At 50.7% G+C, this 23584-nt stretch overlaps 1 protein-coding gene across 1 annotated transcript in view; it reads left to right on the top strand.

The window, feature by feature from the left end:
* Positions 1 to 8355: 8355 nt before the first annotated feature.
* The window catches only part of LOC138452949 (zinc finger protein 845-like), a 216696-nt gene continuing 201467 nt past the window's right edge, over positions 8356 to 23584 (top strand). Inside the window, exon 1 of the mRNA XM_069605321.1 lies at positions 8356 to 8476. The gene's annotated coding sequence lies outside the window, so the exon portion shown is untranslated. The remainder of the gene's footprint in view (positions 8477 to 23584) is intronic.

Raw genomic sequence — 23584 nt, 5'->3', positions numbered from 1 at the left:
CATGGTTGTTGCATGTGTTGAAATGCGGCATGGGGAGCCCTATGCAGATTTTGGACATGAGAGCATGCCAGTCTCTGTACCTGGACATGGATGGGGGTGAAGGATGGGTGCTGATGCCAGGTACATATATGGTAGCCATGTCTGTGTGCCTGACCTGCGTGTCTGTGACTTGTGCATGCCATGGATGCATGACACATGTGTGTGACAATGCACAGATTCAGTGACGCACCCAACTTACCCTTGTTTCGCCTGTGTTTGGTGTGTTTGGGGCCAGATGGATGTGACTGAGGTGAAGTGTGTGCATGTGATATGCATGAGCCATGATGCATGTGAGTTACATATCATTGAATGTTTCTAGAGTCCATTGGACATGCATGGAAATGTCCATGGCATGCACCATGCCTGTTACTGTGTGTGTTTTGCCTGGACTGACCCATGTGTTGTGGAGGGACATGATGGAAGTGTACTTTGTCAGGGGTGCTCATCTGCTATTGCTTCCTGTCTAGGGGACCATTGTACAGTAGCCTGATGCTTGTGTCCTTTGTCTCCCTCTACGCAGCGGCTAGTGAAGAAGAGGGCGGAGACGGCGCTGTGGAGCAAGGCGGCGGGGATGCCCCCACGGCTGCAGCGGAAGGGGTGGGTGAGCCCCCACAGGGGCCTGCTACGGCGGGAGACGGTGAGGAGCCATCCAGGTTGGTGGTTTGCACAGAGGAGGAGGAGGCCGACACTGGTGCACACATGGGGCCTGGTGGGAGCATCCCTGCTGGTGCAAGTGGTGCAGTCCAGGGCCAGGGGCAGGAGGCAGCACAGGTCACCGTGGAGGGGCCTGTGCATGTCACTGTCCCTGACCCTGTGAGTGCACCACCATGCACCAGCAGGGATGCCCCGTCCCAGGCCCGTCCGCAGGTAGAGGGGATGTCCATGTCACCTGACTCCCCTCCACCTGCGGACGTGGTAACCCCTGGCCGCGTGGAGAAGGTCCTGATTGGGGTCGCGATGCGCACGGCTGTGATTCGTGATGACGTGCGTGCTTCCCGGGAGGAGCACGCACGTCATCACGAAGTGCACCGTGCCGACGTGGCCCAATTGGGATCGGCCATGTTCGGGGGTTTCCTGCATGTGTTGGCCAATCTGACGGCCCTCTCCTCCTCTGTGCAGGCTATCCACCGGTCGTTCTCCTTGCCGTCTTCTGGCCCAGATGCCACCAGGGCCCCCTGTGGACCTGCCCCGACCAATGCAGCCAGCTCGGTGGGGATCCCATCCCTGCCACAGTTGGGAGTCGGAGGTCCAGCAGGGGTGGACAACACAGCAAGTGGACCCCAGCAGATGGTAGATGTGACAGCATCATCGGGCAGGGCACGTGCACGACAGCGTCGGTGGTTTCCATCAGCCTGGATGCCGTCGTGCTGGCAGAGGCAGTGGCGTCGGAGGCAGCAGCGGGCTCGACGTGGGAGGCATCATGGCTCGGGGCCATCAAGATCCGAGGGGCAGGCATCGGCCGGAGGGCAGGGCAACCCTGGGATGGTGGTGTGTTCCGTGTGGGAGGAGTTTGGCCAGCGGATAGGTGCGGAGCGGCAGCGGGCGGAAGAGAAGCGGCTCGCCATGGTCAGGGCGGAGTTCTCCATGCGTCGGGCATTGAGGCGGGCTGAGTGCCTCGAGGAAGCTCGCAGGGAGTTTGAGGTGGACATGGGGTTGTCCCTGCGAGACCTCGGGCCAGGACAGAGTCCCGCCTCCAGGACATCGACATGGAGTTCGATGATGCCCTGGCCAGCAACATCACCAAGTGAGCCGCAGGACTTGCCCGCTGCCTTTGTATATAGTTATTTAGTTAGTTAGTGCTAGGTTTCCTTTATTTATTTTTATTATTTTGGACCGCTCGGACAATGGCCACTTTTTTGTACATATATTTTTCATTAGTTAGTGGTAGGTTTCATTTTTGGTGTTGGGCTCATGGACCCTGGAACATTCCTGTATATAGTGTTATTTTTTGGGAGATACATTTTTTTGATTTCTTATTGTTTTCACCATGACGTAATGGTTTTTCATTAATTTCCTATGACATGATATTGCTTTGGACAAATTCATTTTAATTTTTTATTCCTTTGTTTTTTTGTTTATCACTTTTGTTCTCGGACATGGACCATTTATTTACTTAGCCACATCGTTGTATGTTTGTAAATTTCACTTATTTTTGGTATTTAATACATTTTTTATATTTTCTTACACTTGTGTTATTTTCTCATTGGTTTGTTACATGTCATGATATGGGTTTTGACATTCACTTGCACCCATTGTGTATGTGTGTGTGACGGACATGTGTTCTTTTGCATACTTGGCATTGGGGTTGTGTCATGTGATTGCATTCACTATGTGGGTGGATGCAATCCTTGCCTGGGTGTTTGTGCTGGGTATGCTGGCCATTACTGCCATGATTGTGTATCGTCAGGACCTGGGGCCAGGGGGACATGTGTGGGGGCCTGCTGGCAGGTTCCCCACAGTGCTGGGGGGTGGGGGTGGTGGGAGACATGAGTGGGGGCCTGGTGGAGGGTGCCCCTGGATGGTGGGGGGTGGGGGTGGTGGGAGACATGGTTGGGGGCCTGGTGGAGGGTGCCCCTGGTGGCGGGGGGGTGGGGGTGGTGGGAGGCATGGGTGGGGGCCTGGTGGAGGGTGCCCCTGGTGACTGGGGGGTGGGGGTGGTGGGTGACATGAGTGGGGGCCTGGTGGAGGGTGCCCCTGGTGACTGGGGGGGTGGGGGTGGTGGGTGACATGAGTGGGGGCCTGGTGGAGGGTGCCCCTGGATGGTGGGGGGTGGTGGGAGACATGAGTGGGGGCCTGGTGGAGGCTGCCCCTGCACTGCTGGGGGGTGGGGGTGGTGGGAGACATGAGTGGGGGCCTGGTGGAGGGTGCCCCTGGTGACTGGGGGGGTGGGGGTGGTGGGTGACATGAGTGGGGGCCTGGTGGAGGGTGCCCCTGGTGACTGGGGGGGTGGGGGTGGTGGGTGACATGAGTGGGGGCCTGGTGGAGGGTGCCCCTGGTGACTGGGGGGGTGGGGGTGGTGGGAGACATGAGTGTGGGCCTGGTGGAGGCTGCCCCTGCACTGCTGGGGGGTGGGGGTGGTGGGAGACATGAGTGGGGGCCTGGTGGAGGGTGCCCCTGGTGACTGGGGGGGTGGGGGTGGTGGGTGACATGAGTGGGGGCCTGGTGGAGGGTGCCCCTGGTGACTGGGGGGGTGGGGGTGGTGGGTGACATGAGTGGGGGCCTGGTGGAGGGTGCCCCTGGATGGTGGGGGGTGGGAGACATGAGTGGGGGCCTGGTGGAGGGTGCCCCTGGATGGTGGGGGGTGGGGGTGGTGGGAGTGGTGGGAGACATGGTTGGGGGCCTGGTGGAGGGTGCCCCTGGTGACTGGGGGGGTGGGGGTGGTGGGAGACATGGTTGGGGGCCTGGTGGAGGGTGCCCCTGGTGACTGGGGGGTGGGGGTGGTGGGAGACATGAGTGGGGGCCTGGTGGAGGGTACCCCTGGTGACTGGGGGGGTGGGGGTGGTGGGAGACATGAGCAGGTGTGCAGGGTAGTCCCCTGTTTTGTGGGCTGCCTGCAGGGGCCGTCGAGGGTGACAGGACCCACCCAGCCTAATCGCGTGTGTAACTTCGCACGCACCCCTGTAATACACGTACCAAGCCAAATCGCGTGTGATAATTCCCGCGCACCCCTGAAATACACGCGCCCAGGCTATTCGCGTGTGGAACTTCCCGCGCACCCCTGAAATACACGCGCCCAGGCTATTCGCGTGTGGAACTTCCCGCGCACCCCTGAAATACACGTACCCTGCTGTAATCGCGTGTGGGACTTCCCGCGCACCCCTGAAATACACGCGCCCAGGCTATTCGCGTGTGGAACTTTCCGCGCACCCCTGAAATACACGCGCCCAGGCTATTCGCGTGTGGAACTTCCCGCGCACCCCTGAAATACACGCGCCCAGCCTATTCGCGTGTGGAACTTCCCGCGCACCCCTGAAATACACGCGGCCAGGCTATTCGCGTGTGGAACGTCCCGCGCACCCCTGAAATACACGTACCCTGCTGTAATCGCGTGTGGGACTTCCCGCGCACCCCTGAAATACACGCGGCCAGGCTATTGGCGTGTGGAACTTCGCGCGCACCCCTGTAATACACGTACCAAGCCAAATCGCGTGTGATAATTCCCGCGCACCCCTGAAATACACGCGCCCAGGCTATTCGCGTGTGGAAATTCCCGCGCACCCCTGAAATACACATACCCTGCTGTAATCGCGTGTGGGACTTCCCGCGCACCCCTGTAATACATGCGGCCAGGCTATTCGCGTGTGGAACTTCCCGCGCACCCCTGAAATACACGTACCCTGCTGTAATCGCGTGTGGGACTTCCCGCGCACCCCTGTAAATGACGTACCCTAGTTTTTCGCGTGTAGGATTTCACGCGCACCCCTGGAATTCCCGTAGCCTAGCTTTTCGCGTGTGAAACTTCCCGCGCACCCCTGTAAATGACGTACCCTAGTTTTTCGCGTGTAGGATTTCACGCGCACCCCTGGAATTCCCGTAGCCTAGCTTTTCGCGTGTGAAACTTCCCGCGCACCCCTGTAAATGACGTACCCTGGCTTTTCGCGTGTGGAACTTCACACGCACCCCTGGTATCGACGTGGCCAGGGCAATCGCGTGTGGATCTTCCCCGCACCCCGGGATACACGTACCCAGGGCAATCGCGCGAGTGACTTCTCGCGCAACCCGTTGTACACACACGCGCGAATTTTTGAACAGTGGGTGTCCGTGTAAATGGCGTACACCTTTGCACATCATTAGTCCTTTGGGGTCACGGTATGGCCCATTGCTGTATGTGGGTGGTATTTGTTGGCGCAGGTTTTGGCGCACTTTCGTTGAGTGCGTTGGGACGCTACCGCCTGCTTACTTGTGGCGTACGTTTTTGGGCCTGTGCGCTGGTTTGATCGAGCGCTGTTTTGCCCTGTTCGAATCCATGAATACGTGTTGCCGGAGAGCGTGTGGGCGTTCCGCGCACTTGCCTCCTGTACTTCCCCGTGCCGCCCACATTCTTCCCCATTCCGAGTGTTGTGCCCCATTTTATTCCCCATTCCGAGTGTCCCGCCCTGTGTTCCGCCTACTTTAGAGCTGTGCGCTGCGCTCGGAGTGATAGCGCAGTGGCCGTGGCGCACGCCGTTGGTTGACCTGTGCGCCGGCGTGCGCCGCGCACTTTTTCAGCGCACGTCCTATGCTTTTCTTACGCACGGACTTCCATGAATCGACGTGCGCTGGTTTCCCTGCGCTTTTCGCTATTTTTCGGCGCAGCGCACGTATAGGCCCCTCTGCGCCGGTATTTTCGGCGCACATTTATTCCATGAATCGGCCTGTATATGTTGTCAGTGGTACTGCACCAAGTTGTGAGGACATCTGTAATTTGTAGTTCATTGGAGAGTTGCAGTACCACTGACAACACACAGGTGTCATTTGGAAGAAATAACCTTGAGATCAAACCTACAATATAGGACAACTACGACCAAGATTGCAGTTATACATACAACCAACAGATTTCACTCCCCCATTGTGCTGTCGCTCCTCCCTATCTTGCGCTTTTGCTCTTTCCCACTTGGACTATTGCTGCGTCCTCCCCTTGTGCTATTGCTCCCCCCTGTGATACCCCTCCTCCTCCCCTTGCGCTTTCCCACTTTGTGCTGTCGCTCCTACCCCCATTGCGTTGTTGCTCCTTCCCATTGTAACGGTCTGTTCGCCTACCATTACGCTGTCAATCCATCCCCATTTGCGCTGTCACTCCTTCAAATATTATACATTACTCCTGTGTTGTGTTGATGGCCTAGCTTTCATCTATTCTATTTCCATTTATGTCTTATTCATCCGCCCACAGTGCTTCTCTCACCCACTGGTGCTGTCATTCCTTCCCTATTGTAATAAAGTGCAAACGCCAAAACGATTGGCTTTTGGTATTGCTTTTTTTTACGGTTAAACACGGCCAGGCCCTAACAGAAATGATGGGTCTGTTGTGGCGTGGGTGGGCCTTGCTCACTGCGCACAGCGCACTTGTAAAGGAGCACAGACTCCTCCCACCAGCCTCAATATCCTTTCCCCCAATGTCACTTCCCTTCCTTGGACCCGCCCCCCCATAACTATGGAAACATCAACATGACAGTGTCCGCTGCATACTTGGTTCATTGTGTAGTATTAAATGTACTTTTGTGTTGTCTCTATTGTTTAGAATTTGCTCAGTAAATGTGATGCTTTGTCCAGAATTTAATTGAGAGAGAGACACCCACAGTAAGATCTAGGCACAGGTGAACAGAGCGCTCCCTCTCACGTAAAACTCATTTTATGCATGATATTGCTGGTCACGGCTGCCGGAGCTCAGCAGGTCTATGCGCTAGTGAGGGAGTGTCTGTGATGGACGGTGTCCACCCACCCAGACGTGCCATATATCAGTATTTCACTCCTGTTTTCTTCTTGCTGATAGATTTTATCCATCGGCAGTCATTGTTGGATACCGAGGCTTGAGCCTCATTGCTCCATCTTCTCAGATTGAGAATTTAGTCTTGGATTAGAATTTGTCTTGGTCCATGTGGACTTGTCACAGTAGGGCTGGTTTCCCAGGGTCTTCTCCCCTCTGTCTTCTTCTTGCTGATAGATGTTATCCATCAGCAGTGATTGTTGGATACCGAGGCTTGAGCCTCATTGCTTCATCTTCTCAGATTCAGGATCTACTCATGGGTTAGAATTTGTCTTGGTCTGTGTGGACTTGTCACAGTAGGGCTGGCTTCCCAGGGTCTTCTCCCCTCTGTCTTCTTCTTGCTGATAGATTTTATCCATCAGCAGTGATTGTTGGATACCGAGGCTTGAGCCTCATTGCGCCATCTTCTCAGATTCAGGATCTACTCATGGGTTAGAATTTGTCTTGGTCTGTGTGGACTTGTCACAGTAGGGCTGGCTTCCCAGGGTCTTCTCCCCCCTGTCTTCTTCTTGCTGATAGATTTTATCCATCAGCAGTGATTGTTGGATACCGAGGCTTGAGCCTCATTACTCCATCTTCTCAGATTGAGAATTTAGTCGTGGGTTAGAATTTGTCTTGGTCCGTGTGGACTTGTCACAGTAGGGCTGGCTTCCCAGGGTCTTCTCCCTCTGTCTTCTTCTTGGTGATAGATTTTATCCATCAGCAGTGATTGTTGGATACCAAGGCTTGAGCCTCATTGCTCCATGACTCAGATTGAGTATTTAGTCGTGGGTTAGAATTTGTCTTGGTCTGTGTGGACTTGTCACGGTAGGGCTGGCTTCACAGGGTCTTCTCCCCTCTGTCTTCTTCTTGCTGATAGATTTTATCCATCAGCAGTGATTGTTGGATACCGAGGCTTGAGCCTCATTGCGCCATCTTCTCAGATTCAGGATCTACTCATGGGTTAGAATTTGTCTTGGTCCGTGTGGACTTGTCACAGTAGGGCTGGCTTCACAGGGTCTTCTCCCCTCTGTCTTCTTCTTGGTGATAGATTTTATCCATCAGCAGTCATTGTTGGATACTGAGGCTTGAGCCTCATTGCTCCATGACTCAGATTGAGTATTTAGTCGTGGGTTAGAATTTGTCTTGGTCTGTGTGGACTTGTCACAGTAGGGCTGGCTTCACAGGGTCTTCTCCCCTCTGTCTTCTTCTTGGTGATAGATTTTATCCATCAGCAGTGATTGTTGGATACTGAGGCTTGAGCCTCATTGCTTCATCTTCTCAGATTCAGGATCTACTCATGGGTTAGAATTTGTCTTGGTCCATGTAGACTTGTCAGAGTAGGGCTAGTTTCCCAGGCTCTTCTCCCCTCTGTCTTCTTGCTGATAGATTTTATCCATCAGCAGTGATTGTTGGATACCGAGGCTTGAGCCTCATTGCTCCATCTTCTCGGGTTGAGTATTTAGTCGTGGGTTAGAATTTGTCTTGGTCCGTGTGGACTTGTCACAGTAGGGCTGGCTCACAGGGTCTTCTCCCCTCTGTCTTCTTCTTGCTGATAGATTTTATCCATCAGCAGTCATTGTTGGATACTGAGGCTTGAGCCTCATTGCTCCATGACTCAGATTGAGTATTTAGTCGTGGGTTAGAATTTGTCTTGGTCCGTGTGGACTTGTCAGAGTAGGGCTGGCTTCACAGGGTCTTCTCAGATCTGCCCGTTCCTGTTTATCGCTAGATTTGAGCCAATCAGTCACGGGGTGTTAATAGAGCTGCGCTGCGCATGCGCCAACATAGAGCCACTACTTTTACCATTTCGCAACAGCAGATGTGCGCATGCTCTGAGGCGCAGACGTGGTACGTACACTGGTGCATCTGCGCATGCTCAGAGAAGGAAGGCGTATCTGCGCAGGACCCGAATTTAAAAAAAAGAACAGAAAAATCCGAATCTGCGACACCGTCAGAGGGACAGAGGGGCCCCAGGGCTCGCGGGGCTACCAGGTAAATAAACGCACGGGCTCGGGTAGCTCAGCAAGTCACCGCTCGTGATGTGTGTGGAACCTGCGGGTCCCCGGTTCGATCCCCCGCCGGGGACTCAGCTGTTCACCTTTGCCGCTCTTTATACCGCAGGAGGCCTTGCACTGGCCGAGCATGAGGTGGCTCTCATTCCCATCCAGGGGAAATAGTTCTATCACGTTAGAATGAGGTCCCCTGTGTACAGTCTGGGCAATGGGCTCGTGCCCTGTCCAGATATCTGGCCTGATCCCGGGACAGGGCCTGCCTCAGCCCAGCCTTGCTGAGGGCTCAGAGAAATATGCCGCAGTGCATTCTGGTACTTGGAGTCTCTCAGGTGTGGGTGGGGGAGGGCATGCAGAGTGTCTGGTGAGGAGCCCTGCTGACTAGGACGCTGCCACTGCACCTTCATTCTATGGCTGCTGGGCCTTTTAATATTTTGAACATTCAAAAGGCAGGAAATGGCGCGTCGTGCAGATTGTGGAGCCAGAGTGTTTGGCATCTGGCATACCTGAACTGATCTGAACAACCTTTTTTAGACCGGGACCTTCTACGCACCGAAGTGGTGAGTGAGGATATTTTATTCTGCCGACAAGTGAATGGTATTGAGGAAGTAGGACAGAGAAAGTAGAGTGGGGGGTGGACTGAGCTTGCCATTTGGGGCCTTTCCACTCACCCACCCGCTGCCTCTTTTGTACCTTTCTTATTTTCTCCCACTCCGCGTACTTGCATATGAACATGGCGCCACCGACCGCATTCCACGCGGCATCAAGCAATCGGCCCAAATACTCCTCTGCTACTTTGTGAAGTTACATCGAACAGTTACCCCACGAAAAACCGGCCCCGCTGCACAGGTAAGCGTCCTACACAGGCCTAATGCCGCCAGAAGAGACCACCCTCCAGACTGCACACATTCAACTGATCTCAATATCACCACACCTAATGTTAGGATGCAGCTACCATCAGGCAATTGCATCAGCTGCTCACATATTGAGTGCACCCAAGCACTCTATGATTCCCTACTCTCTCGACTGACCTGAACTACGCTTCTCGAGGGCGTTCAACCCACAGGCGCTTTGAGGTCATACCAATGATATATAGAGCGCTATATCAATGCCAAATAACATAACACGTCAAAGCTACACGTGCCACTGTGTTTTCTCTAACAAGCAGCCCACATTTTCCTCACATCAACGGGTCATTCAGACAAGACAAATGAGTGCAAAAGCCCCTCAGCGAGCCACGCTACGCAGCAACACCAGACTTGGGGGAAAAAGACCAGCGTCCTCAATGCAATAAACAGCATGTTACAAGCCGCAAATAGAAGAAGGAAAACAAACCAAGCAAGGCTTACAATGGACAACCTCTAACTGAAAATAAAGGCGTTTTTTGAAAAGGCAGAGTCTGCCAATCCAGCTGTCCAAGAAGCCTCCACTTTGGAAGCACTTACTGGAAGAGAGGACGAGTTTGTCCTAGACACCAACGTTTCGATTGACAACAATGGCTCCCTTTAAAAGCTCTGCCATGGAATAGGCAGGAATTTCGATGGCTGCGCGCGCTTTGTATGTGATAACATTCTCCCCTCAAATCTCGATTTGCCTGACCTGGAATATCTATTAATTACCTCTGAGTCCTTGTGTAGTGACAGTGACTTTGAAGAAGAATCACTGGCAGTGGAAGTCCTTCCGCCGCAGGATTCATATAATTCTGGCACCCCTGCTCAGGCTTTGATGGGGGTACTGGAATCAAAAATTGATGCATTATTTATGCTAAATTCAAAGATGGAGCAACACATTTTTGAAGGAAGGCATAGCCAATGTGAGCGACATGATTCAGGGATAAGCGCAGATCACTCTGTTAGGGCTATCCAGCAGGCGGAGCAGCTCCCTCTTCCCACTGGTACCAATACAGTGACTCCTGTGAATACTGAGCCCAATTTGACACCCAGGATGGCAAGCATGTGTGCTGCTCAGTTAATGTCATCTTCCAGTCGGAGGAGCTTCAGCTAGATGCGGCTTATGTGGTGGTGGACTCGGAGAGTGGGGCCTTGGAGGCAATCTGTGCTGAAATGTCACTTCTCAACATCTCCCCTAGCCCGTCTCCCCCTCAGAAATCCAAACATTGCAAATGCAGAGTGGCCCCCTAACAGGGGCACTCCAAGCGAGAACCGGAAGTCTAAGCAAAAAAAAAATGGGGACCACTCATGTCACCATATCAAAGGAGGGGACCAAGACTGTGACGAAGGCTGTGGGAAATGGCGAAGTGAGGCGGGTCCGCTTACCGGGCCCGTTGGGTAGGTGGCTTGGCCAGACTCCCCAGGCATCTGAACCCCAATCGCGATTCAGGGCTCTTAGCCCCCCCCTTGAGTCGGAAGTGGCATTCAATCCTCACCATTTTCTGACCGAGCCAAATCTTGTGCATATGTCGGTACTTAACCCGAACACTGCGATTCCATCAACAGTACGCCCTCCCTGTAAATCTCCAAGAGTAGCTGATGACCCTTTTGTCCCATCTATTCTTTCTTGCAATTGCCAGAAGCTTACCTCTAGGGAAACACAAAATAATATAAGGGCAACAAAGGATGCACAGCTAATGGACCCAACATCTTTGGTGGCGAATTCCCAGACGGAAAAACACAAGAAGGCCATAAAAGAGACGACTGGTTGGCTCGGGTGGAAATGTTGAGACCCAAACCCCTTGTCACAAGGGTGCATAATTCAGGCTCCGCCTGGTTCACTGATTCACGGTTGGTCCGTTTGCCGGTATCCCACCAGAATTACCTGCGGAATACCAGCAAACTTGTAATGACCGCCAGTGTCTTGAATGTTACATGGTGTGGAGATTTCACGAGGAGTGACGCAAGATGGGACTGTGGATGCAGAGATGGTGTATATGTGCTGGAGCATCTTGCTGTTTTTGTTGATGAAGGTGATGACGTTTGGGGTGGGTTTTTAGGGGTGGGAAACAGTGCCTTGGGGGGGGGGGCACCCCCAAAAAATAAAATACAAAATAATGAAGTGCATTCTCCATAACCTTTTTAGTTATAAAATATTTTTGTATAAAGACATGTAACCGTGGACTCATGGTTCAACAACTGTATGCCTGTTTTCCTCCTCCTCCTCCTCCTCTAGTGCTGCTGGTTTTTGGGCTCCTGCCTTTTAGCCTGAGCCCCTAGCCTTGCGGGTTATCATTACATTTTGTGGGCTGCGCTCTCAGAAGGAAAGTCTGCCCGTGATTGGGGCCACTGCCCTCCACTTGGATTTCTTGAGTGTCAGTGGGTATGTGGGAGACGCAGGAGATCGTGACAGATTCAGGAGCCCATCATTTCTTGTACAAATTAGTAATGCAGGCAGGTGCTGACCCCATGGCTGCTTTGCTGCATGCCTCACAGACCTTTTCACTGATATGGCCCCTGCTCATGCGTTCCTTCATCAACGCATTGATGCAGTACAGGTCCTGGTGCAGCCATTACCTCCTGATGATGAGTTTGGGGGCGCCGTGGGAGCTCTGGAACATCCCTGTCTTGCTCTCCTTAATCCAGGTGGTGCACCATTGGTAATGCATGCCCCTTTTCCTTTTGCTCCTCCGAGGTGACTTTTGCAGGATTCCAAGCTATACAGGACATTTATCAACCAATGCAGGTTGCATTTTATGTCCTCGGGCATTTCCGGATACCACCACAAAAGCAGCTTTTGGGAGGAACAGCGGCAGCTTGGGTTAACCTCCTTTTGGGGGCTATGAATCTGGCCTCATGCAATTTCGGTACTCTTCTTCGAGCCGTGAATCTGGTCTTTGATGCCAGAGCCGCTCCCTTTCCATCCAGACCACCAGAGATGCTGGATCACCTCGCCACTGCTGGAGCACAGGTGAGGCCAGCGTTGGTCTGTGACCCCCTGCAGACTGACGCTCGACCAAATTGACTTATTTTCCTGAGCAGATCCGAAATCTGCCTTGTGCCCCTAATTTCAGCACAAGTTACTTTAAATAGTGTTCCTCTCACGAACACTGCTATTTCTAGGCAGAACTGCATTATTTGTTATGCCTCTATGCTGATCCACGAGGCGGACTACATTTCAAGATGGCTGACGCGACCCTGATGTTGTGTGCTTAGCCTCCATTTGGCCCGACGAGCTCGGATTGGCTGCTTTAGAATTCATTTAGCCAATCCCATCGCTGGCAGGCGAACGCCGGCCCAGCCCACTCAGGCCACTCAGGCCACCCAGCAAGGCTGCCTGTCTGGACTCAGGCTCGGGGCGCAGGACTCTGCCCTTCACGACTTACAAACCCCCTTGGCCCCCTGACTTTCCGAACCACCCTGTCGCATGACCCCGCATGTGTGCATCTAGGCTTTTCCCGCAATTGACACTTCACACTCTCCGGTCTCAGCTGGAGGTCGATTGTGCACATAGAAATTAGATGCACATCACACATGCCGCAGTTCCTAAGTTTGTTGGGCTTGTTATAAGGTCTGGCCTGCTTGTCCAGGCTAGGAGATGTCTCACTTAGTCGGGCAGCTATACAGGGCACAGGGTCAAAAGTGATGCTCAGAGAGGAGGTGGGACTGAACCATAACGTTTGCATTGCGTGAGGGGGTGGGATCCCACATCACCCTAGCCAATACATGGCTAGTTTCTCAGTTGAGCGCTCCAGATGAACAGACTTTTGACCCTTTCTTTTGTACTGGGGCAGAAGGAGCACATGTTGAGTTGCTGGGGACCGGGTGACGGAACTCTGGCTTTGTATCTGTTAAGTTTGGCTCGGCAGTGGGTCATCTAATTTTCACTGGCTCCAGTCCTTTAAGATATTAGATTGAACTGCTCATGCTTGATTTGCACTTGGAAATAGATTTGCGTGTTCTTTTCATGGGCATGGTAGCAGAGGTTATGGTTTCTCTGTAGGATCAACAGTGGTTCATGTAAATGTTGAATAGCAGCGGGCATAGTGGATCCCTTCGAGCAATACTCCATGTTTCTTCTCTGGAGAAGATGAGAGGGAAACGCATTTCCATACATTATGCTGGTTAGCAGTGACCTGTTGCTGTTATCAGCTGAGAGGAGCAGGTGATGGGAGAGGTTCATCAGGGCAAATTTAGTATCATGGCACGGTAAAAACCGTGTTTCCGTTGGTCAAGGATCTTGTGAAGTTCAATTTGAGTCTGCGGTCTGGACTTATTGCTTTCTCCTTTACCTTTTATAGCCTTTGGTGGCGTACAATTGCAGGATAGCTACAGGCTCCCTAGTGTCAAGGCTCAAATAATAGCTGGGACAGTAGTGTGTTATGTTATGTTAAGTCAATTTGTAAAGTGCACGGTCACCCAAGGCAATCATGGCGCTAGAGAGAAGTGTTCCTGGCCAGGGAGCTAACTAGAAAAGCCTAGAATAGTAGAGTTTGAACAGCTTTTCTAAAGTCCAAGTAATTGGGGATTTTTTTTATGGCCACTGGAAGTTCGTTCCATAGCTCTTCTGCTGCAACAGAGAAGGCACGTCCTCCAATACAAGCGCGTTTGTATTTGGGAACCGCTAACAGATCAGCAGAGGAAGAGCGCCGTGTCTGGCAAGGAGCATAGGACGTCAATTTAGCACCTTGGCCATGAAGAGCGCGGTGAACAATGCAGAGTGCTTTAAAATTGACTGGTTGAGTCACCGGGAGCCAGTGCAAGGCTCGAAGGACCGGTGATGTATGGGCTCCATATGGAGAGCCATGGCGATACGGGCCGCCAGATTTTGAAGTCATTGCAACCGATGGATTACACCCTTAAGTTGCGCCAAGTAAAGGGAATTACATTAATATAGTCGTGAGATCACCATGGCCGCCACCACAGGAGAACAGAGGAGGATTGGAATCATCAGGAGTAACGTTTTAAGTATTTTTAGTTGGAAATGGGCGGATTGGCATTTGCTTGTCCATAGACGAGGATGCAGACAATACTACACCTAAGTTAAACACCTTGTCCACCGGAGAGGGGAGGGGGCCTAAAGAAGGAGGCCAGAAGGAGGACACCCAGAGTGAGGGATCGGGGGGCAACCCACCACCATCACCTCAGTTTTGTCTCCGTTCGGTTTGAGCCAGTTGTGGTTCATCCACTCTCCCACAGCCGCCAGGCACCTTCGTAGGCATGACAACATCTCAGCCTGATCAAGGTCTAATCGGATCAGGATCTGAGTGTGGAAAGTGATCCATGAATGCTTTGTATGGCCTGGCAAGGAGGGAAGAGGGGGAATAGCATGTCAATGTTCTGTAGAGTTTAGGGTGGTTAATGTTGCCACAGATGGCCTAAAGAACACGCCAACTCCCGGAGATAGTTCAACAGTGTTTATTAAAATGTTGAGCAGATTGCTAAAGGCCGTCCCTCGCGCTCTCTCATCTACAGGAAGCAGTTTCCACCTTAGCCCAGGGTTTCCTACTTCCAAGTTAGTATGTAGAGCTTATTGACCCCCTACTATCCAGGGTTTACCCTGCTGTAAATGAAGGGCCTAATCGCAATCGCCTTATCTCCCTCAGGAACTTCATAGACTAAATCTACTCCACCGTTCAAGTTAGTTCTATTGGGTTGTAGGGAGGTGCCTTTCAGACAATCAAGACCCACTCGGTTTTCTTCCTGTCATGTTATGATGTTCCTCTCCCTGTGTCTCTCCATTACTCCCACGTCTCTCTGCTCTCAAACCACGTCTCCCTCCCTTCTCCCTCAATGTCTCTTGCTTTCCTTCCAAAATCTAACTCCACCCTCCGATGTTACTTCCTCTTAATCTCTTTTCTCTACACTCTTCTACTAACCCTTCTCCACACCCCTACTACTTACCTGCCCTACCCATACAACTACTTTCCTGCCCTGTCCACCGTACTGCTATTCTCCCCTCTCCACACTACTTCTACTCCACCCTACCTTCTATTGAGTCACTGTTCTTTGAGTCTCAAAATCACTTTCCACTCAGTCTCTGTACTTTCACATGGATTGTGTCCTCCCACGTATTCCTCTTCTTATGACATGTATTGTCCAGCTTCAGCCGCGTCAGAAAGAAATGTCAGCAGAGTGCGCTCTGTGTCGATGGCGTTGACTCGATGTCCCTCGAAGGCCTCAGTCGAGGGTGATGTCATCGAAGGCAAATATAGCATGTGCAGCACTTGTTGGCTTTAGATTGTTTTTTTCCGCGACAGAGATAGCTTCGAAGAAATACGGCACGCTTCTTCACTCTTGTGACGACTCGAGATGTCTTCATCATTGACAACAACGACTCCGAAGTCCGGTTTCAAAAAGTGTTGGGATTGCAGTTCGAAAATGTCTCTGACCGATCCCCACTGAATTTGTTTGTGGTGCCTCAGAGTGGACCATAACACATCCGACTGCTCCAAGTGCCAGTCTGACTGGAAAGGCCTTGAAGGAACGCAAGGGGAAGTTGAAGGTTGGCCGAATCCCATAAGCCCTAGCCGGACCATGAAACCTTCGACTGACGAGTCGAGAGGCGACCCTCCTTGGAGGAAGAAGGCCGAGCGGTCTAGATCGAGGAGTGGTTCGCACCACTCTTCTTCATCCTTGTAGAGAAGACACGACAGGTCAACTTCGTCGTTGGACGCTTCCCCCGAGAGAGTGGCTGTCCAACCAAAAAATCCACTCCGGCCGAGTGGGAGGCCTTCTGAGCAGAGATGCTCAAAATATTCGAGAAACAAAAGTCTCCGAGCCATGCTCGTAGCCTGCCCTGGAAAAACCCGGGTAGGAAAGGGCTCAAGCCCGGGCTGAAGGCCCGATCTGCATCGGGAGCCCTCGAGGCCTCGGTCCGATGAAGTTTCATCAAAGGATCTGTCGAGTCACAAACAGAGGTCAAGGTCTTCGACGCCAGCCAAGCACTCGACGTTGACGCCAAAGGCTTTGACGCCAGCTGCGCCATCGACGCAGAGTGCCCCAGTCAAACCAATGGCGCTGATAAAGAAAGTTATGACAACTACGCCAGTGGTCGAACCCATTACTAAAAAAAAACATGATTCCTGAGAAACTATATAATCCTCTACCCAGGAAAGACTTTTTAAAGTTTCTTTCTCCTATGAGGAGGAGGAACAATCTCATGAATAGACCCCTGTAAGACCCAATCTCATACCGGTATCAGTAGGCACACTATGAGGACTTCGGACGCCACGGGGAGCACAGGCAACAGTGGAGTGGGGATCCCGCCACCATACAAACCGGGCCCTTATACAGAGACTAAGCAGGAAGGCCGTGTTGAGATGTTGTGCGAGTGGTGGGACGACTCGACCTCAGCTGGAAAGACACTGTCTTTGGGTGAGCTGGAGGACATGGGAGAATGGTGGGGATGCAGTGGTACCATGGGTCATACGGAGCGAGGCCACAGAGGAGACCCTAACCCAACCAGTGAAAAAAAAACTAGGCGGTATGTGAATCACTGCACTCACGGTCCGCATATGTACCGGGCCGTGTTGAGGCAGAAAAGAACAGCACCGTGTTATGTAGTCCCGCTGCTATATTTACCAATACGGAGCGACGGTCTGCAGAGGAGAAGAACATGGAGAAAGACATGATTAAGGCAAAGCATTCAGGGGACACACAGAGGGTTAACTGTTCGTCAGAGGAGGGTAGGGGGATCTGTAGCAGTACTTGCACACACTTACCCAGAAACAGCCCCACAGTAGGTCTCGGTATCCTGAAAGGGTGGCCGCATGGTGGGAACACATGGTGGAAATCTTCATGTCAGAGAGAAAGGGCTGGGGCTTGGAGGGGCTTATCACAACTTCCTAGCATGAAGGGCTCTGATTGGACAATCCCAGGCCAACCCATTTATAGGGCAAACATGAAGAAAGGACTAACAGGATTTTCTTCGGATTGTTTCAGATCCAGCTGGAAGGCGAGGAGAGAGCAGCTGGGCACTGCTGGGCCTACGAGGATTAGGTCCAGAACCACACTGCCCAAGCCTGCTAAAAGAAATTACTAGACTGCTCCACCTGAGAAAGGAAGTTCCTGATTATTTATTTTCTCCTTACTACACTCATTAAAGACTCATTTTTGTTAAAAGCACCGGTCCCTCCAGCATGTCTACAACCCCATTTGGCCTACAATATGGTACGCCTAATGTACCTGAGAGTTTCATTGCAGAGGAGTCCAGGATGAAGGACCTCTATGACAATTTGCAGACTGCAAGTGGGGTGGATACCTCACCTGAACCGGAGTTTGGGAAACCAGTGGCAGGGGAGCATGCCAATGCGCCCTACAGGCAACTCATGTCAAAGGTAGTAGACTACATGGGTTGGAGTAGACCTACATTGCCGTACAAACAAGAGGACTTTACTGACATCTTAGACAAGGGTCGGCCGTCGTATCCCATTCTACCATTCCACATTGCCTTGCTGAAAAGGGTGACGACGAATTGGGAGACACCGCAGACCAATCCGCCTGTAAATAAGAACTTTACAAAGAAGTGACCCCGACTACCTGTTAAAACACCCCACTGCAGAGATTCGGGTGGTGCAGGCAGCTACTGCGACATCTAAACAAGTGGCGTATCCTACCATCCCTCCTGATGAGAATGACAAACGAGTAGATGGATGGGCAAGGAAGGTATTTTCCTCGGGGAGTACAGCACTCTGTCAACTCCACATGTGCCCTCGCAAAGTTTACTTTCACTCAATAGGACTGCATTTCCATGGCGGCAGAGCACATTCCAGAGGGGGATGAAAGAGACGGCTTCTTAGCCATAGTTGGAGATGGCAAAGAAGCCATGTGCAATTCTGGATTCTGCTGATCGCATCAGCAGAACCATGGCTACCAGCACCATTATGCTCAGGCATGTGTGGTTGCGGAAGTCAGGTTTTACACCAGATGTGCAATCCAGACTTCTCAACATGCCTTTTGACGGGTCTCACTTTTTTGGCAACAAGACTGACGAGAGTCTTGAGAAGTTGCAGACCTCTAAGGCGGCAGCCAAGTCTTTAGGCGCTGATATTGGGCAACCTCAGTCTTTTCCACCTACTGTACAACCTTGTTTGTTTGTTTTATTTTTGTTTTATTGATATATATATGTCCTGGGAGTATAGCTCAGTGGCAACGTGCGCGCCTTGGGAGCAAGACGACACGAATCAACACAGGTTCGATCCCCGGGTCCGCGCTTAGAAACCTCCGGGTGTTTAAGCACGTTATAAATACGCAACTAAGACTAAAAAAAAAAATTACTCAACTAAAAAATCCAAACAATTCCTGTAACATCGGGCTGTGTGAGCGCTTTAAAAATGCAAATAAATATAAATAAAATATAGCACAACGAACCTTGGGGTATCTGGGCACATTAAAAAAAGTTACAGCATATCATAATCAACAATTACAACTATGTCTGTTTAGGGGATCTGGTGTGAGGGGTTAAGGAGAAAAGGGGGTAAAGGAGTTTCAAGCAGGGGTTAATTTGATTTCCTGTGGAAGTTTTTTCTGTTTTCCCCTTAACTTTTTACTACTATACTCTTTACTCTTTTCCCATTCTGTTCTTCTCGTCTTTTCTCCTCCTTTTCTTTTCCTTTTTAAATACTGTTTTAAACACTGTGTTATCTGGCTAGGATTTAAATTTTAGCTGAACATTTTCTGTATATTTATGAATTTGTTTGTATGTTTGTGAAAGGTTACATTTTGTAACCATATACAAATGAATAAAAAATAAATAATAATCAACAATTACAGGCAGTGCATTCGAAGTACAACACAAGAAGACAGTCAATAACAGTTCAATGAGTACATCATGAGCTCACAGGGATAACATAGTACTGCAGTTGACATTGGAAGAAGAGCTATCCTGGCCTAGTGATTAGTTTTCTCGTTTAACCATGTTATGAAGTTTCTCCTAAAGTTAGGGAAGGACTGGTTCATTTTTCGGGTGGGTGGGAGTATATTGCATAGCTGAGCCGTTCTAACCGGGAAACTACTTCACCCTGTTTATTTTTTAGTTTGTACCTGGGAACTACCAGGCAGGAGGAGTTGGCCATCCTGGTGACACGCGAGGAAGATCTTATGACAAATCTTTCTGATAGGTATAGTGGTGGGGTAGATCTTTTCGCTACTACTACTCAGTTGGAAGGGCAAGGGGAATGGCCAGTAAAAGGGGCCAAAGAAGATTTCCTTGTGGTGGACGAGGAAGGGTTGGGAAGCCAGCTCAAGAAGAAGCTTACTTACCATCTGCCTCTGCATCAGCTGCCTCAAACCCTCTCTGAGGTCTTGAGTTACAGTTCACTGGTGGGGGGCAGACTGTCTAAGCATCTAGAAGAATAGCGAGACATTAGTTTGGATGCTTGGGCTTTGGAAACCGTTGCCCACAGTTACTGCCTTCCTTTTATAAGGAGACCTCAGAACAATCCATCGGGGAACCGCTCTTTGAGGATTCCAGATCCGCTCTTTGTGCAGAAGATTTTGACCCTGCTAGAGAAACGCGCTATAGGACCAGTGCCTGTAGCGGAGAGGAACAAGGGATGGTAGGTACTCCCCTTATTTGCTAATACCAAAGAAGGACGGGGTACTGAGACCCATCTTGGACTTGAGATACTTGAACAAGTTTCTCAGGAAGAGAAGTTCAAGATGGTCCTACTTCTCAGATCCTTCAGGCCCTCCAACTCCAGGATTGGTTGGTGTCATTGGACCTTCAGGATGCTTATTTTCATGTGCCAATCCATCTCAAGCACAGAAAATACCTGAGGTTGGCGGTTGGCGGTTCTCATTATAAATTTCGAGTTCTGGCTGACCTCCGCCCGTGGGTTTTCACCAAGTTGATGGCGGTAGTGGCAGCTAGTCTCAGGAGAGGGGGGATTCACGTCTACCCCTACCTGGATGATTGGCTGATCAGGGTTCGTTCTCCTGAACAAGTCCTGGATCAACTCAACGTCAACTGCCACTCTTCACAGACTGTGCTTCTCCCTCAATTACAAGAAGTTCCATATGACACCTTCTCAAAAACTCCAGTTCCTAGGAGCTGTACTGGATACTTCCTTGGGAAGGAGATTGCCACCCGAGGTGAGGGCTCAAGACATTCTTCAGATTGTCACCAAATTTCAAAGTGCCCAGTGTCTCCCGGCCTTCAATCTTATATATTTCTTTTTTTTGTGAGAGGTTGCTCGGCCTCATGACATCCTGTATTTTTCTGGTGCCAGAGGCCCACCTGAGCATGAGATCCCTTCAATGGGCTCTAAGAACTCAATGGTCCTAGTTCTCAGGAAAGATGTCGGACCTACTTCAGGATCCAAGCAGGGTCGCACAGGATCTTCTGTGGTGGGCCTGCAAGGACAACATTCTGAAGGAAGAACCCTTTTGGCAACCATGGCCGGAGATAACAGTAGTGACGGACACCTCGCTCATGGGGTGGGGAGCCCACATCAACAATCTGACAGTCGGCGGTTGTTGGTCTCCATCAGAGTCCAAACTACATATCAATCTTTTGGGGCTGAGGGCAATCAGACTAGCCCTGATGACCTTCCTGCCCTTTGTACGGGGAAATAATGTCCTGATAATGACAGACAACACAGTGGCTATGTACTACCTCGACAGGAGAGGAGGTGTAGGGTCACTACCACTTTGCAGAGAGGCAATGCAGCTCTGGTACTGGGCAATACAAGAAGGAATCTCCCTATCAGCAGTTCACCTAGCTGGGGAGGAGAACACGGCGGCGGACGCTCTGAGCAGGCAGAGCAGTCGCCCACGATTGGGAGCTAGCTCAGGAAGTCCTTCAAGAGATCTTCACCCTTTGGGGAACCCCGCAAGTGCATCTGTTTGTGACTGGTGTCAACCAGAAGTGCGAACTGTACTGCTCCAGGGAATTTCCTCCAAGAGCAGAGGAGCTCTAGGAGACACGTTCGTGGTGAACTGGGAATTTCCTCTCCTGTACGCAAAGGGTTGTACCAATAAAAAACATTTGTGAAGCGGCTACGTTGTCTACTATCCACACATTCACAAAGCATTATTGCCTGGAATTTTCCCTCGGTCAGGATGGAAGCTTTGGTAAAGCAGTCATGCGCTCAGTTCATGACAACATGTAAAGTACTATTCTACTGCCTCCTCCAAATTAAATACTGCTTTGGGAGTCTGTCAAAAGATGAGGAATACGTGGGAGGAACATCCAGTAGAAAGAACGTTACCAGGGGTAAGTAACTTGTTCTTCTCTATTAATCTCACTCACCTTATCTTGCATGCACACTCGCAACACAGTACCACATACTATCAACAAATGCCTCCACACTTTTGACCATCATTTCTATCCTGCTGGTCTCTTGGTCTGCCATCTCCTCCTGATCCTCCTCTGACCTCACCCGAATAACCCGTACCTTCCTATGTCCTGCCATTCTCCTTTTCCCATTGGACATCTGGCCCCAACCAACCTGAGCCTAACGTCCCCACCCAGGGGATGGTGGAACAGTCAACATTTACAAATAGAGTGCTAAACCCCTCCCCTTTTTTCTCTATGGGACTGCCATGCTGCAACAATAATAGCCCACTTTGGCGAGTGTCCCTGTTCGTGTTAAGGGGGGGGGGGCACATAGCAGTGAAATCCCAGGTAGGTTTTCAGGTCTGTTAGGTTTTGCAAAGGGCCGCTCTGTTTCTTTTGTGTGACTCATCATTGCAGACGGAGCAAGCTGTGTGCTTTTGATATTGAGGCCTGCATTCCTCGCAGATATTGTGTTCCTCTGTTTGGTGGCTCTATCTTTCCTCTGAACTGAGAACTCTGACTGCAGTGATCGGTCTGGAGGCTCTGATTTAGGCTGTTGCAGGTGATCCGCCCAGGCTTCTGATGTTTGTGGTTGCCTGGAATGATGATGATAAAATTACTGGCAATCATTTGTTTGCAGAGGTTTAGAGTGAAATAGTTCATATACAAACATGCACATGGGATTGAGTAGCAATTGAGGCCCTCTCGACTGCCACCATCCTCTTCTGGGCTAGGGCTGGCACTGGCTTACACTCTTGTAGGTCTCCCACCCCAGGTCAAGAGGGGTTCCCATTCCTTTGTGAGTGGGTCTGATTACTGACCTTGTCACACATCTTCACTCTTTCTCCCAAGTCCACCTCGTCTTTATGGTCACTAGCTCTAAGAATAGTGGAACAGGAAATCCTCATTTGCCTGTTTGGTATCCGGCCAGTGGTCAAAGGAGTATGACTAGAGCAAAGAACCACTTCAGGATACAGGGATTGGTGTTGTGGTTTCTTACGCCATCCACACAAATGGGGCGTGATCTGTGATTAGTTTGAACTGTCCTCCAATCTGTCAATATCTCAAACTTAATATGACTAATTACATGACTAGACATTCCAGATCAACAAGTTTGTTGGTAAAGGGTTTGGCTTTTTCGGAGAAATAGGGTGTACACCTCTGATAATAGCCTACATGAAGAAGCTCGGACACCCTTCTTGTTAACTGTCCTTGGTGCTCTTTTTGCAGCCTCTCCTCAGACTCTCTGGGGTATTTACTTTTCAGTTCTTCTTTGATTATATGTTTTCTTGCCTCGTTTAGTCGGTAGGGTTTAAGCCGTATCAACCTCACTGGGGATGTCTCTATTTTTGTGTACGATCACTTCACTCATCCAGGCTTCATGGAAAATATATCTGTTATCTCCCAGTCAGTTGGGCGAGCTATTGGTAGTTGGTTGTGGGGAGGCCAGCAGACATGGTGACTCCATGAACTTCAATTGGGAGGGAGGGTCTCCTGGGTGACAGTAGCTTGTTTTAGATGGCCATGAGAAATGCCATCACTTTGTTCTGGTACTTGAAAAGCATGTAACTTGGCATCTTTGTTATGCGCCTTTTCTTTCCAGTTCTGAGCTCCTTTCTGGTGGGTTTGGGCCCGACTTTGTACTCTCTCCATGTACCTCTAGGTATTTTGCACCATTGTGTGCTTGCTGGTTTCTAATGTATCCAGTCCTTTTCATGCATCCCACATGATTTATTTATTTTTACATTTGTATAGCGCACATGAAGCTCAAAGGCATCGTGGCACTGTTACTTGTGGCATATTTAGTTAGAAAAAGGTTACATACATGTAATGGAGGCAGGTTACAGATAATCCGATAGCGGGTACATAAAGAGTAAAAAATCATTCAGAAAGGAGCAGTGTTTGGGCAGGTAGATGCGTT

Source organism: Ambystoma mexicanum, chromosome 4p (genome assembly GCF_040938575.1).
Source record: "Ambystoma mexicanum isolate Mex_15411 chromosome 4p, UKY_AmexF1_1, whole genome shotgun sequence".
NCBI lineage: Eukaryota > Metazoa > Chordata > Amphibia > Caudata > Ambystomatidae > Ambystoma > Ambystoma mexicanum.
Note: the sequence above shows the minus strand (reverse complement) of the source record. Positions and strands in the feature narration are given on the sequence as shown.